Genomic DNA, 13110 nt, shown 5'->3' with positions numbered 1-13110 from the left:
TTAATTGATTTATTTATATTAGTCAAGTGTTATATGGTGTCTTTGTATTCTTTTTATATTATATCATCTTTAAGCAAAAAAGAATAAAAGGTAAGTTTTAAATTAGGTTAATTAGATATGAGAAGATCTAGTAAATCTAATTACATAAAAAATAAATAATGCTAAGATTAAAAGGAAAGTAGGTAGCCTATAAATAAAGCAATAAATCAAATCTATTTTTAGGATAATAAATTATTCTAAACTATGAAAAGCAGTAAATCACTAGGAATAATGAACAATAATAAATAAGGTAACTATTCACTATGCAAATAAAGTAATCTCACAGTTAAGAATAAAAAGTAACTACGTAAACTAAATAAAAGACAAAGAATCTAATCTACTTAGAAAGTAGAAAATTACTAATTATATAAAGCAGTAAATTATTCTAACCTATAGAAAGTAGTAGATCACCAGGCTATAGAAAGTAAAAAAAAATTTTATGCATGCAAATAAAGAAGTCTAGATATAAAATAGTAAATCTACCATATACGAAAAGCAATATGAGAAAAAAAAATTTCAAAAAAAATAAATAGAAGGTAATTAAGCAATTAAAATAAATTAACTAACAATAAAAGGCAAACTACTAATCAGTAAAGTAAAGTATGGAAAGCAAAAGTATAAGAGAAGGAAATAATCGACTAAAAATATAAAGCAGTAAAGCATATAAGATAGTCAAGCAATTTAAAGTAAGAAATAAAAATCTAAAAAGTAATAAATTTTTTTTTTATTATTTTACAGATTTTTTTTAAAACAATCGTACCAAGATCTCCGACAACGGTGTCAAAATTTGATGCGTATCGTAGCATACCAAAATTAACCCTACTTACTACTATATAGATAGGATGAGTCAGGATCGTATCTGCAAGGATCTTAGTTGATTATTTTGAAAATACAAAAGAAAAAATAATAGATTGTAAGAAACTAAGAAAGAAGTTTGAAATTATAATAAAATTATTTTTCATTAATCAAATAAAGAAGCGTACATAAAGAAAAGAAATAAAATTGCGATACAAGATAACTAAATCAAGTTGATCTTCTTGCTGCATCCGATGGTGGATGTGTCTCCTTGAATTCTTCGTCTTCCTTTGTGCAGACAGCAGCAGGATGGCTGGAAGATTTGGTCTAAGAACTCTAAGGAAGAAAGGTTGATGGAAGTGGGTATGTAGAAGAGAAAGAGTAGCGGTACTAAGATTAGGACCTCTTCTAGATTTGATGGGATGTGAAAAAGAGATCTGTAGAGAAATATGGTATCGTGCTAGGGTTAGTACCTCCCCTAGACTTATGGAGAAGAAGAAGGAGAGAGAAAGAGAGAAGCTTGAAGAGAACTTAAGATTGGCTTGATTGAAGAAGATGGAGGCCTTGGGGTTTTATTTATAGAGTGGGGATGCTAGGATTTCATAAAAAGAGAGGTGGAAGCATGAATAAGGACCCTTGAATACTTCATATTGATTCTCCTCCATTGATCTTTAAGTCATGTTCACACTGGAATAGGAGCTGGTTGTCTGGTTCACTCAAGTTTGATTCAATTTGAGTCATATGAATCCAAACTCCCAATTACCTGCAAAATAGATTAGAGAGCATCAAATTTTAATAAAATAACATCAATTATTATAATATTTAGTATCTCTAGTGACTTAAATTAAGTATTCATCAGTTAACTCCAACAAATGGACAGAATGATATTTGGTATGTATTCATGAGGTAAGTAGAGTCAAAGATCAATATATTAGCAAAGTAAGTGTATGCTATTCTTGACCTTGGATGGATCTAGAATACATTCCATACCTACGTATTGCTATTCAAGTCCAATGTATAGAAGAAATTTATATTTATATGAAGTGGACAATCATTGACTGTGCATCTCATTCTTTCAGCAGACTTTGACATTTCCAACAAATATAATTATGAGCGTCCTTCTCTGTGAATTCTAATTGCCTTCTTTCTCCTTTTTCTTCTTGTCATGGCACAGTATATTTGAGTTGTAGGTATATTCACGGCATACATGTTTGTAATCTCTACTTTTCTGATGTGCTGATATTTCTATGGGACCATAGATAAGTGACCATTGATATGGATAGCTCATGGTTGTGTTCTAAAATAATGATATTCTTTTATCACTAGAGCGATCAAAGATATTATTTTCACCGAACTCCTAATTTTGTAGAATAGGATGAGTCGGATTGATCCACAAAGATCTTAGACGATCGTGTATGAAACGTAAAGTAAGAAAAAATTCAAAATTTTATGTGCACTGAAATCGTTGTTTAAAATTTTTTAAAAATAAATAAATAAAAAATAAATTTTAATTAATGGTAGAGATGATCAAGCAAGAAAGATCTCGGGGATTATGAATCATTCTTTTGCAAAATAGATTTTAGTACTTAAGATCATGCAAAAGTGGCTTATTGTCAATGGCCTTTGAGTATAATCTATCTCTATCTAAGTACGGTCCGTATCTTTTAGATCACAGCTCGTCCCTTTATGAGCATAGATTATCCCAAGAAGTTTTATAAAAAAAGGGTAAGAGATCAAACCCTAAGACAACATATTTTTTTTCTTGAGCATGCGTCATATCTTTCGAATCACGGTGCATCTCCAAAGGAGACAGTTTGTTTAGATTAATGATCTAATCATTCATATCAAATAAAAGCACAAGCATATATTGAAAAAAAAATATTCTTTTATTCTTTGTATGAAAAGAGTACATAAAAGTTAAGTAAGAAAAAGCAAATATGATTTAGAAAAGAAGTCATCTCTTCTTCGAGATAGAGGAGTTTTAGCCACTCATAATGTTGATTCCACTCACCATCACTCCCTTCATCTTTCTTCTTGCTGGAACTCTAGAGAAGAGGCTACAGACGGATGGAAGAGGGATTGGAGATTGGATTTATTGGATGATTGGATGAATTCTAGGTTGAGGCTTTGAGACTTATTTATAAGTGCTAGGAGGCATCAAGTTTAATTGGTTAAGCAATATGGGACTAATAGAAGCAAGGATGGGTGGCTAAGGTTTTATAAGTGGCTATGTGAGGGCTGTTAATTAATGGAGCGTTGAGATTTATTTTAAAGATCAAGGAATGATGGAGAGAAAGGAAGAGGGGGCACTTGAATTTTTAGCGTGAAAGAGGATGGCACGTAGAAAAGAAGGTGTGACGAATGGTTGGGGCACTAGGGTTTGTGATGAATGGCTTGATGGAAGGCTTGGATTTGTTAAGAGAGGCGGAAGATATGGAAGGGGCACTCCTAGTTTGCATGAAGAAAGGAAGATGGGGCATTGATTTTGTGCAAAAGAAAGAAAGATAGAAAGGGGGCACGCTTAATTATGAAGTGGCGTGAAGGAAAAGAAAGAAAGGAGGCTTTGGAATTTGATGTGAAGGAAGTTGAGCATGTGCTAAAATAAATAAGAGGAGAGAGGGCATGGGGTTTCATAGTTGGCATCAACTAGGAAGAGGAAAAAAAAGTTAGTTGGGGCATTGAAAGTTTTTTAAGTAGGCCTCCCTTGATGGCTTTTGGATCAAGATATCTTGCTTCCTTTCTCTTGGATCTTAGTATCTCTAGGATTTTCATAAGTTGGCATCATAAATCTTGACCATTGAGTGGAGCATTACTTCTTAGTCCGTTAAATTACTTTCTTAGTTGATCAGTCCTTCAAATTGGTTGCTCTTAGCCTCTTGATTCTTCAATTTTATTTTAGGTTTGAACTAATTTGGATCTTGGTTAGCTCAATCTCTCAATTTTTACAAAAGAAAAAAAGAAGTATCAAATTCTACATAACATGGATCAATTAATAAGAAATTTAATATTTCTATGTTCTAATTAATACACTTATCAAACAGCATCCTTCAATCTCCACTTATCAGTCTTGTTATTAAGCCCGACTTTTATTGAGACCTTATAATCAATTTTGCTATTGTCCCTGAGATTTATGGAATTATCCATTTTTCAAGATTTTTCTTCCCTTCAGTATGCTAGATATTTGAAACATAATTCTATTTTTATTGGATCTACTGCACACAGTTGTGATTTCAAAACCAACTCTTCTCATATAAGCATTGTAGAAATTGTACACATCAGTTATTGAATTGTACTCCATGCTAATATGAGGATCAATATTATCGTTATCTAAATATGGTGCAATAGAAGAAGGTAGATTATCAAGAGAACCACCACATGGTGTTATAAGATTATCAAACAATCTTTGAGAGGCATTTTACCTATAGGATGTCAAAATCAGGATGTCATAAAAATATAAAAAAGATATACTTCGAAGATGTTAGAGGAACAGGATGTCATAATATTAACATATAATATCATAATTTTGATATATAATATAATAATATTATCAAAACTATATATGAGATGTATTTTACCTACAGAATGTCATAATTTTTAACACAAAATATTATAAATTTGATCTATTATGTCATAATATTATCAAAAAATTATATTTCAAAATATTTTACTTATAGGATATCATAATTTTAATATAGAATATCATAATTTTGAATTCGAATATCATAAAAATATCAAAAATGGATACCCGAGAGATGTATTACCAATAGCATATCATAATATTAACATAGCATATTATAAATTTAATCTATTATATCATAATATTATCAAAACTATCTTCAGAACATATTTAACTAACAGAATATCATAATTTTAATATAAAATATCATAATTTTGGTCTAAAATATCATAAAAATATAATAAAATATATTTTAGAGGAGTTATACATACAGCATATTATAATATTAATCTTTAATATCCAAATTTTAATATAAGATGTAATAATATTATCAAAACTATATATAGGATGAGTTTTACCTACAAAATATCATAATTTTTAACATAAAATATCATAAATTTGATCTATTATATCATAATATTATCAAAACTATGTTCGAGAGATATTTTATCTATATGATATCATAATATTAATCTAAAATATTATAATTTTGATCTAAAATATTATAAAAATATCAAAAAGATATATCTAAAGATATTTTACCTACAGAATATCATAATTTTAATATAAAATATCATAATTTTGATCTAAAATATCATAAAAATATATCTATATATAATTTTACCTACAGAATATCATAATTTTAATAAAGAATATCATAATTTCGAATTTAGATATCATAAAAATATCAAAAATAGATATCCGGGAGATGTATTACCTACAACATATCGTAATATTAATGTAATATATCATAAATTTGATCTATTATGTTATAATATTATCAAAACTATCTTCGAGAGGTATTTAACCTACAGAATATCATAATTTTAACATAAATTTTCATAATTTTGATCTAAGATATAATAAAAATATAATAAAATATATTTTGAAAGAGTTATACATATAGCATATCATAATATTAATCTTTAATATCATAATTTTGATATAGAATATAATAATATTGTCAAAAACTATATATGAGATGAGTTTTATCTACAGAATGCCATAATTTTTAACATAAAATATCATAAATTTGATCTAGTATGTCGTAATATTGTCAAAACTATGTTCATGAGTTATTTTACCTATACGATGCCATAATATTAATCTAAATGTAATAATTTTGATCCAGAATATTATAAAAATATCAGAAAGATATATCTCAGAGGTGTTTTACATATAAGATGTTATAATTTTAGTATAAAATATCATAATTTAGATCTAAAATATCATAAAAATATCAAAAAGTATATCTAGATACGGTTTCATCTATAGGATGTCATAATTTTAACATAAAATATTACAATTTTATACTAGAATATCATAAAAATATCAAAAATATATATCTAGAAGGTGTATTATATACAGAATATCATAATATTAACCTAGTATATCATATATTTGATCTATTATGTCATAATATTATAAACTATCTTCAGAAGGCGTTTAACCTAAAGAATATCATAATTTTAATATAAAATATCATAATTTTAATCTAAAATATTATAAAAAATATATAAAAAAATATCTTCGGAGGTGTTAGAGAAATAGGATATTATAATATTAACATATAATGTCATAATTTTGATATAGGATATAATAATATTGTCAAAACTATATATGGAATGTATTTTACATATAGAATATCATAATTTTTAATAAAATATATCATAAATTTGATCTATTATGTCATAATATTATCAAAACTATATTCGAAAGATATTTTACCTGCAAGATGTCATAATTTTAACATAGAATGTCATAATTTCAAACCAAGATATCATAAAAATATCAAAAAGGTATACCTAAAAGATGTATTATCTACAGGAGTCATAATATTAACCTAACATATCATAAAAATAACATAATATTGTCAAAACTATTTTTAGAAGATATTTAATCCATAAAATATCATAAGATTAACATAAAATTTTATAATTTTGACCTAAGATATGGTAAAAATATCAAAAAATATACTTCGGAGGAGTTATATGTGTTGGAATTTCTGAGAAACTCATGCATGTTGATTTCAAAATTTTTTCAAAATCAAAATGCAGCGAAAATAAGATTAAAACCCTTATAATCAATAACATGTATTCATCATATGAAGGCACCTAAGGATCCAATTCATATGCTGAAAATTAATATGATCTGATTTTAATCCAAAAATAAATACGTCATTAGATTACATACCTATCTCGCTTTTCCATCTTCAAATCTTGATCTTTTTATGGGCTGATCTTCATCTACAATCTAATGATCTTGGATATCTTCAACAGATCTCTTAAAACTGCATAAGCATTTGGCCTCTATGGATATCCATACAAGGCCTTGATCTGATCAGAAGCCTTTGTCTTACCGGGGTGCTAGCTCCTTTACAAAAATTATATTTTGATGATTGATAAATTTTTTTTTTCTCTCAAGTCACTCTTAGAGAAGAATCAGAATAGGAGGATAAAGAGGAAGATGAAGATCAAAGAGATCCTCTCTTTTTTCTTTCTAGAACCATGCATATGTCTCTACACTAAAGATCTAGAAAAAAATTCATTCTTCTCTTTTCTTCCATACATGAGAGAGAACCCTTCTTTCATCCCTTTTTATGACTTCAAAAGGAATCTTTCCTCTCCAAAAATCAGCACACAAGAAGGAAGACTCTTTTTCTTTCTTCAACCCATAAGGAAGATTTTCTTCCTCTCTTTTATCACGCCAACAAGAGGAACACTTCCTCTCTTTTCTCCATGTTGAAACTTCAGCCCAAGCCACCACCTAAACTCTGATTTTCTGCATGAAAAACAGCCACCTTTCAACATTGAAAAGCCCCTCTTTATAGGCATTAGTTTAGGGCTTTAGATAGAGTTTGGGGCGGTGTGCAATAGGGTGTTGATGTAGGAGTTTGGGGCAGCCAAAACTCCTATTTTGTAGGCATGTAAGAAGAGAAGATAGGGCGCTATTTTTCTCACGCAAGAGGAGCACGTGAGGCTTCTTTTCGCATGGAATTATGGTGCAAAACAAAAAGTGGCATGGAGTTATGGGTTTCATGGGTGGGCGGCCAAGAATAATGAGTCCTAGTCCAACTAGGACTTTTTTGGATCTTGGTTCAAACTTTAACCAATTCTTAGACCAATCCTAACTAACTTAGGTTAAACCCCGTCATACTAGAGATTGATTTCTTGAATATAAGATCATCTCATAATCAATAAGACTTGATCCAATCAAGCATGTTATCTAATAGGACTTGATTCAATCAAATCCGAATCAAATTAAATTGAATCAAATTCAATTAAATCTGATTTGAATCTCATAGCTCAATTAAATTGAGCCCTATTGCAATCCAATTAAAAATTAAATCTTCTAAAAATTTCTACTAACTCTTAGTAAATTAAACATTGTAATTTTTGTATTGATTTAATCATCAATCAAATTGATAATTAAATCCTATTACGATTTATAATCGCAACACAACTATCTGATCAATCAAAAGTCTCTTTTGTATATGATCCCATAAATTTTATTCTATCTAGTAGTGAGGTATTTTGCGATTCCTATCATAATATCCTCGAAACTCTTTTCAATGAGTTGGAACTATTCCAACTCTATCTATCAAGGATCATCGATCATCAAGATGATGCTCATAGGTCTCACAATCTATTAGTGATATCTAGCAGTATGTAGTGACAATCCAGTAGAATAAAAGGTGATGAACCTCTAGGTGCAGTTAACGTACGATACAGTTTCTCTATTATGAGTCTCGATTTGATGGAGGTCATGGATAACTCATCAAATTCCATCGTCAGTCATATGTCAGATTTATTTGACTCGAGTTCATACTATGAATATCTATGAAAATTCTTTTTCATCAATCATATTGTCTTGACCAAAGACTTCTGAACTCAGACTCATAAATCACATAGGATTACTCATTTTTGTTAAGATCAATAGATCCCATCTAGATGTATACTCTACTCCTACAATAGACCAACTATTTCCAACATCCACTACAAGAACTCATTGAGATCATATTTATGTGTAGTCAAATTCCAGCAGTCTCACTATGAACAACCATGGCACTGTAGGTCAAAGGATCAGTCACACTATTGCAGCATTGAGAAAGTCACTAACGAGTGAGCAAACATCCATGTGACTTTTCATGTTAGTCATACTCAGTGCTAGTTATTCTCTAACAACCATCTATACTCTCGCTTCAGTATTCTTACACTGTAGACTCGAGATTCATTTATCCGAAGGAAGCAATCAATGTACCAATCTATCTGCATCAATTACCGTCTCCATAATGATCCTATAACTAAGAGCAATTTAGGAACAAACTATCAATGACACATATCTAAATTTTTAAATTTTTAAAATATGTGTCATCATCTTATTGATCTCTTAGATGATTCATAGATACATACAATATAAATGATTATAAAATTATCTGTTAAGTATAAAATCATATCCTAGAATCATGATATATATGCGTCAGCCAAAATTGACTTCTAGATATATATCTAACAATACGTACAGTATATCATAATATTAATTTTTAATATCATAATTTTGATATATAATGTAATAATATTATCAAAACTATATTTGGTAGGTATTTTACTAATAGAATATCAAAATTTTAACATAAAATATCATAATTTTATAGCAGTGTATCATAAAAATATCAAAAAATATATTTAAAAGATATTTTATCTATAGGATGTCATAATATTAATCTAAAATATCATAATTTTGATCCATGATATCATAAAAATATCAAAAAGATATATCTGATAGGTATTTTACCTATAAGATGTTATAATTTAATATAAAATATCATAATTTTGATTCAAGATGTTATAAAAATATTAAAAAATATTTTTTAATTTTATTTTATCTATAAAATATTATAATATTATAATTTAAATTTAAAATATTATAATATTATCAAAATTATCTTCGGTAGGTATTTTACGTACAGAATGTCATAATTTTGACGTCGAATATCATCATTTTGATCCAAAATATTAAAAAAAAATTTATTTTATTTTACCTATATGATGCATAATATTAATATATAATATCATAATTTAGATCTAAAATATCATAATATTATCAAAATTAACTTCGATAGGTATTATATGTATAAGATGTCATAATTTTAACATCGAATGTCATCATTTTGACCTAGGATGTCATAAAAATTTTTTAAAATATATTTTTGAGCTGATGTTATAATATCAATCTAGAATGTCATGATATGCTTACTTATTATATTTTCAGATAAAATTTTTATGGTATGCTATATTCAAAACTGAAAAAAAAACTTCATTTGAACCTACCTCATGCATTAACTTCGTTTAACTATTAAAGAGCTACTGTAATAAAAGAACTACTATAAAATCATAATAAAGTATCTACAGATAGTATTTTACTTCTTGATGGGTGGGACATATTGCTTGGATGGATAATATTATCTAGATACTAATCAATAACCTCAAATGCATAATTATGGCTAAAAAATTTTTTCTTAGACAGGCATAAGCTCAATAAAATAAGAAAGAAGAAAGAGAAGAGCAGCATTTGAAATATCCAACCAAATTGTAAAATAGTAAAAATATCATCTTGGAGGAAAAGGATATTTTCATCATGTTAAATCTAAAAAATAGATTATGATGTACATTAAATATATTCAACGATGGAATAGCGCACCGCCTTCATTTTCTTTACACCTTCAAACATCCGATCACATCGAGCCATAAGGGCGTCACGTGGACCAATTGGGCTAGGCGGTGCACTCCACATCAGATTTTCTGCACCATAGGTAGTGTACAAAAAATTTTGCTTAGCGATAATGACCCGAGCCTCCCTTTTTGCTCTAGCAGATCCTAAGCCCATGTAGGTTGGCTTGGTGGTGAAGGTGGGAGTTGAGGCGTCATCCCAACAACATGTGGCCTTCTTTTGTGAGCATGCAGATCATGAGTCTATGGTGTGACGGATCCAGGTGGCATTAGATAGTGGTTCATGGAAATCAAAGGTTGAGCAAGGCTTGATTAGATGAGCAGTGGTCAGAGGTTGTCAGTGTTGGAAAGGATCCCTCACGAGTACGGAATACGGATCTCTCTGCCTAAGATCACAAACGCTGGTATAGATACTACAGGAGAAAGAAAGAAGAGAAATGTACAAGATATAATCAAATATGTGGATCAACCTAAAACTTACCTCCATCGGACTGTAGGCTTCTTTATGAAAGAAAGAACAAATATAAGAGAAGATCACACCCTCTCAACCTCGTACATCAATCTCTCTCTCAATAAAAAGTATAAAAATCCTTACAAAGCTCTCAAAATCTCCTAAGGAGACTCTTTGGTTGCTACCCAAGATCCTCAGTCTTTCTCCTGTGTTCCATAGCCATAGGTCTCTTAAAAAGCTCTAAAACTGACTCCTATTGGGACTCCAGAACCCTCAGACCATCTGATCACTCACGCATGCATCGATAGCCATCCGATCGTGCTTGGACTCATCGATGACCGCTCGATCGTACACAATAGCACTGGCTCGTGCATAGAGCATGACAATGGACCACCTCACTGTGCATGGATCCGTGCTGTGCCCTCCTGGACTGCGCGTCTCGCATGTCTGGGTCGTGTGCGCTGCGCGTGCTATGGGCCGTATGTGCTTGTAGGCCTTGTGTGCTTGCGGGCTGCACTTGTGGGCCTGTGCACCTGCAGGCCTACATGCCTGGGCTTCTCTGTCTCGGGCTTCTCTGCTGTGGATTTCTCTATCTCAGGCTTCTTTGCTATGGCTTCTCTATTATGGATCAAATTCGAAGCATCACAATCCAATAATCTTCATCTCGACTCGATATTCAGTCTCCATATAACTTTGAAAGCTTCTGGATGATCTCGCCCCCATGTCCTCGGCATATGCCTAGCTACTCATGGATGGGCAAATATAGAAATTGAATCAGATCGTTCGATCTCATCTCCATCATGTGCTGTGACCTGTCTAATCTGAAATCTACTCGGGATAGCCTCCTACGGTAATAGAAACTTCATCCTAGGACATCGTCTGTTATCTTTTTGAGTCTCCCATCTCATACCTAATCTATCTGTACCTAGAGCTTCACCTCGCACTGAGCTCCCATTGGCACTTGAAGCTTTACCTTGCACTGAGCTCCCTACCAAGAGGTAGTATTCTTTACACTTCTTTTCCTTCATAACAATCCTACTGCCATGCATAACTGATTTATGTCACAAATTGACATAAAAAGTATCAATTAATATCTAAATTATCTAACTTTATTAGGAAATTGATACTTGTTATTATATTTTATAGAAGAAGAGGTCATCAATAGAAAGAACAAGGAAAGAGGATTCCAACGGTATAAATTTTACGCAAAACGGAGTTAAATTGACCCAGGAATTGAAGAATGAAGAAAGAAGACTCAATTGGGTCAAACCCGAGTCAAATCAGATCAAAATTGATCAAAAATCAACTGATTTGGTGATCTGGTTAGCCGCCTGGTCCACAGCAATAGGCGCCTGGACCATGGACCCATCGGTGCACCATAAACCAGCCAATCAGCGAGTCTTGGCTCACCGCAACGCATTGCGAGCCCGATCCACGTGCGCGGTCCAGGGCTCATGAGGAGAGAGAAGAAGGTCCGAAGGGCAACCTGGTAACTTCACATCACTCGATGGTCCGATCTTCTCTGATCAAGATCCAATGCTCCACATTTTTGCGCCATCGGACGGCCACCATCGCAGCCGGTCAAGATCCAACCATAATCAAGGCAATTGCAAGAATCAATAAACACTAGGACAACACGGGATCCTTCTGCAGTGCGATCCAACAGACGAAATCTTCCAGCACCTTGATCGGACGGTCCGCGATGCATCCGACCTGATCCCATCTCTACAGCGCGATCCAACGGCAGTGCTTCACCCAGATCATGATCCGACGGCCCAGAATCACTCCCGGCTTGATTTATTAGATGAATTGGTCCTTTAGATGAAGATCAGACGGCTGAAATAATTTTTAGGATTTCTTGATGGATTTAGATATTTTTTGAGCGAGATTTGAACCCCTAAACCCCCCTAACAGCCCTCTAAAACCTCTTAGTCCCACATCTAAATTTTTAAAAATCTTATAACCCCCAAATGCCTATAAAAAGCCCCCAAAGGCCCTTGTTTTAATGATTCTTTCCTTCCGATCAAGCTTGTAACCCTAGATAGTGGGGTTTTTAGCTTTCTTCTCAAGCCTCGAGCTTTGAGGTTTTTGTAATAAATTTTTTTTATATAAAATCTTATTTTTATGTAATTTTATCTCTTTACATTATGCAATTTATTTTTCTTGCAATTAGGATAGTTTAATTTATGCAATTTAATTTTATGCAATTAGGTTAGTTTAAATTATGCAGTTTAAATTTATGCAATTAGGATAGTTTAATTTATGAAATTAGGGTAGTTTATTTTTCTGCATTTAAATTTTGCAAGTAGATTTAGATCATGTCTAGCTAAGCATCCCTTCTAGGGTTTGCGATGAAGCTAGATCATGAGTAGGGGTTTTACATAGGGTTCTTTCTTTTTTTTAGGGTTTCTTTTTCTTCC

The sequence above is a fragment of the Elaeis guineensis genome, chromosome 1 (assembly GCF_000442705.2).
Source record: "Elaeis guineensis isolate ETL-2024a chromosome 1, EG11, whole genome shotgun sequence".
Lineage (NCBI taxonomy): Eukaryota > Viridiplantae > Streptophyta > Magnoliopsida > Arecales > Arecaceae > Elaeis > Elaeis guineensis.
Note: the sequence above shows the minus strand (reverse complement) of the source record.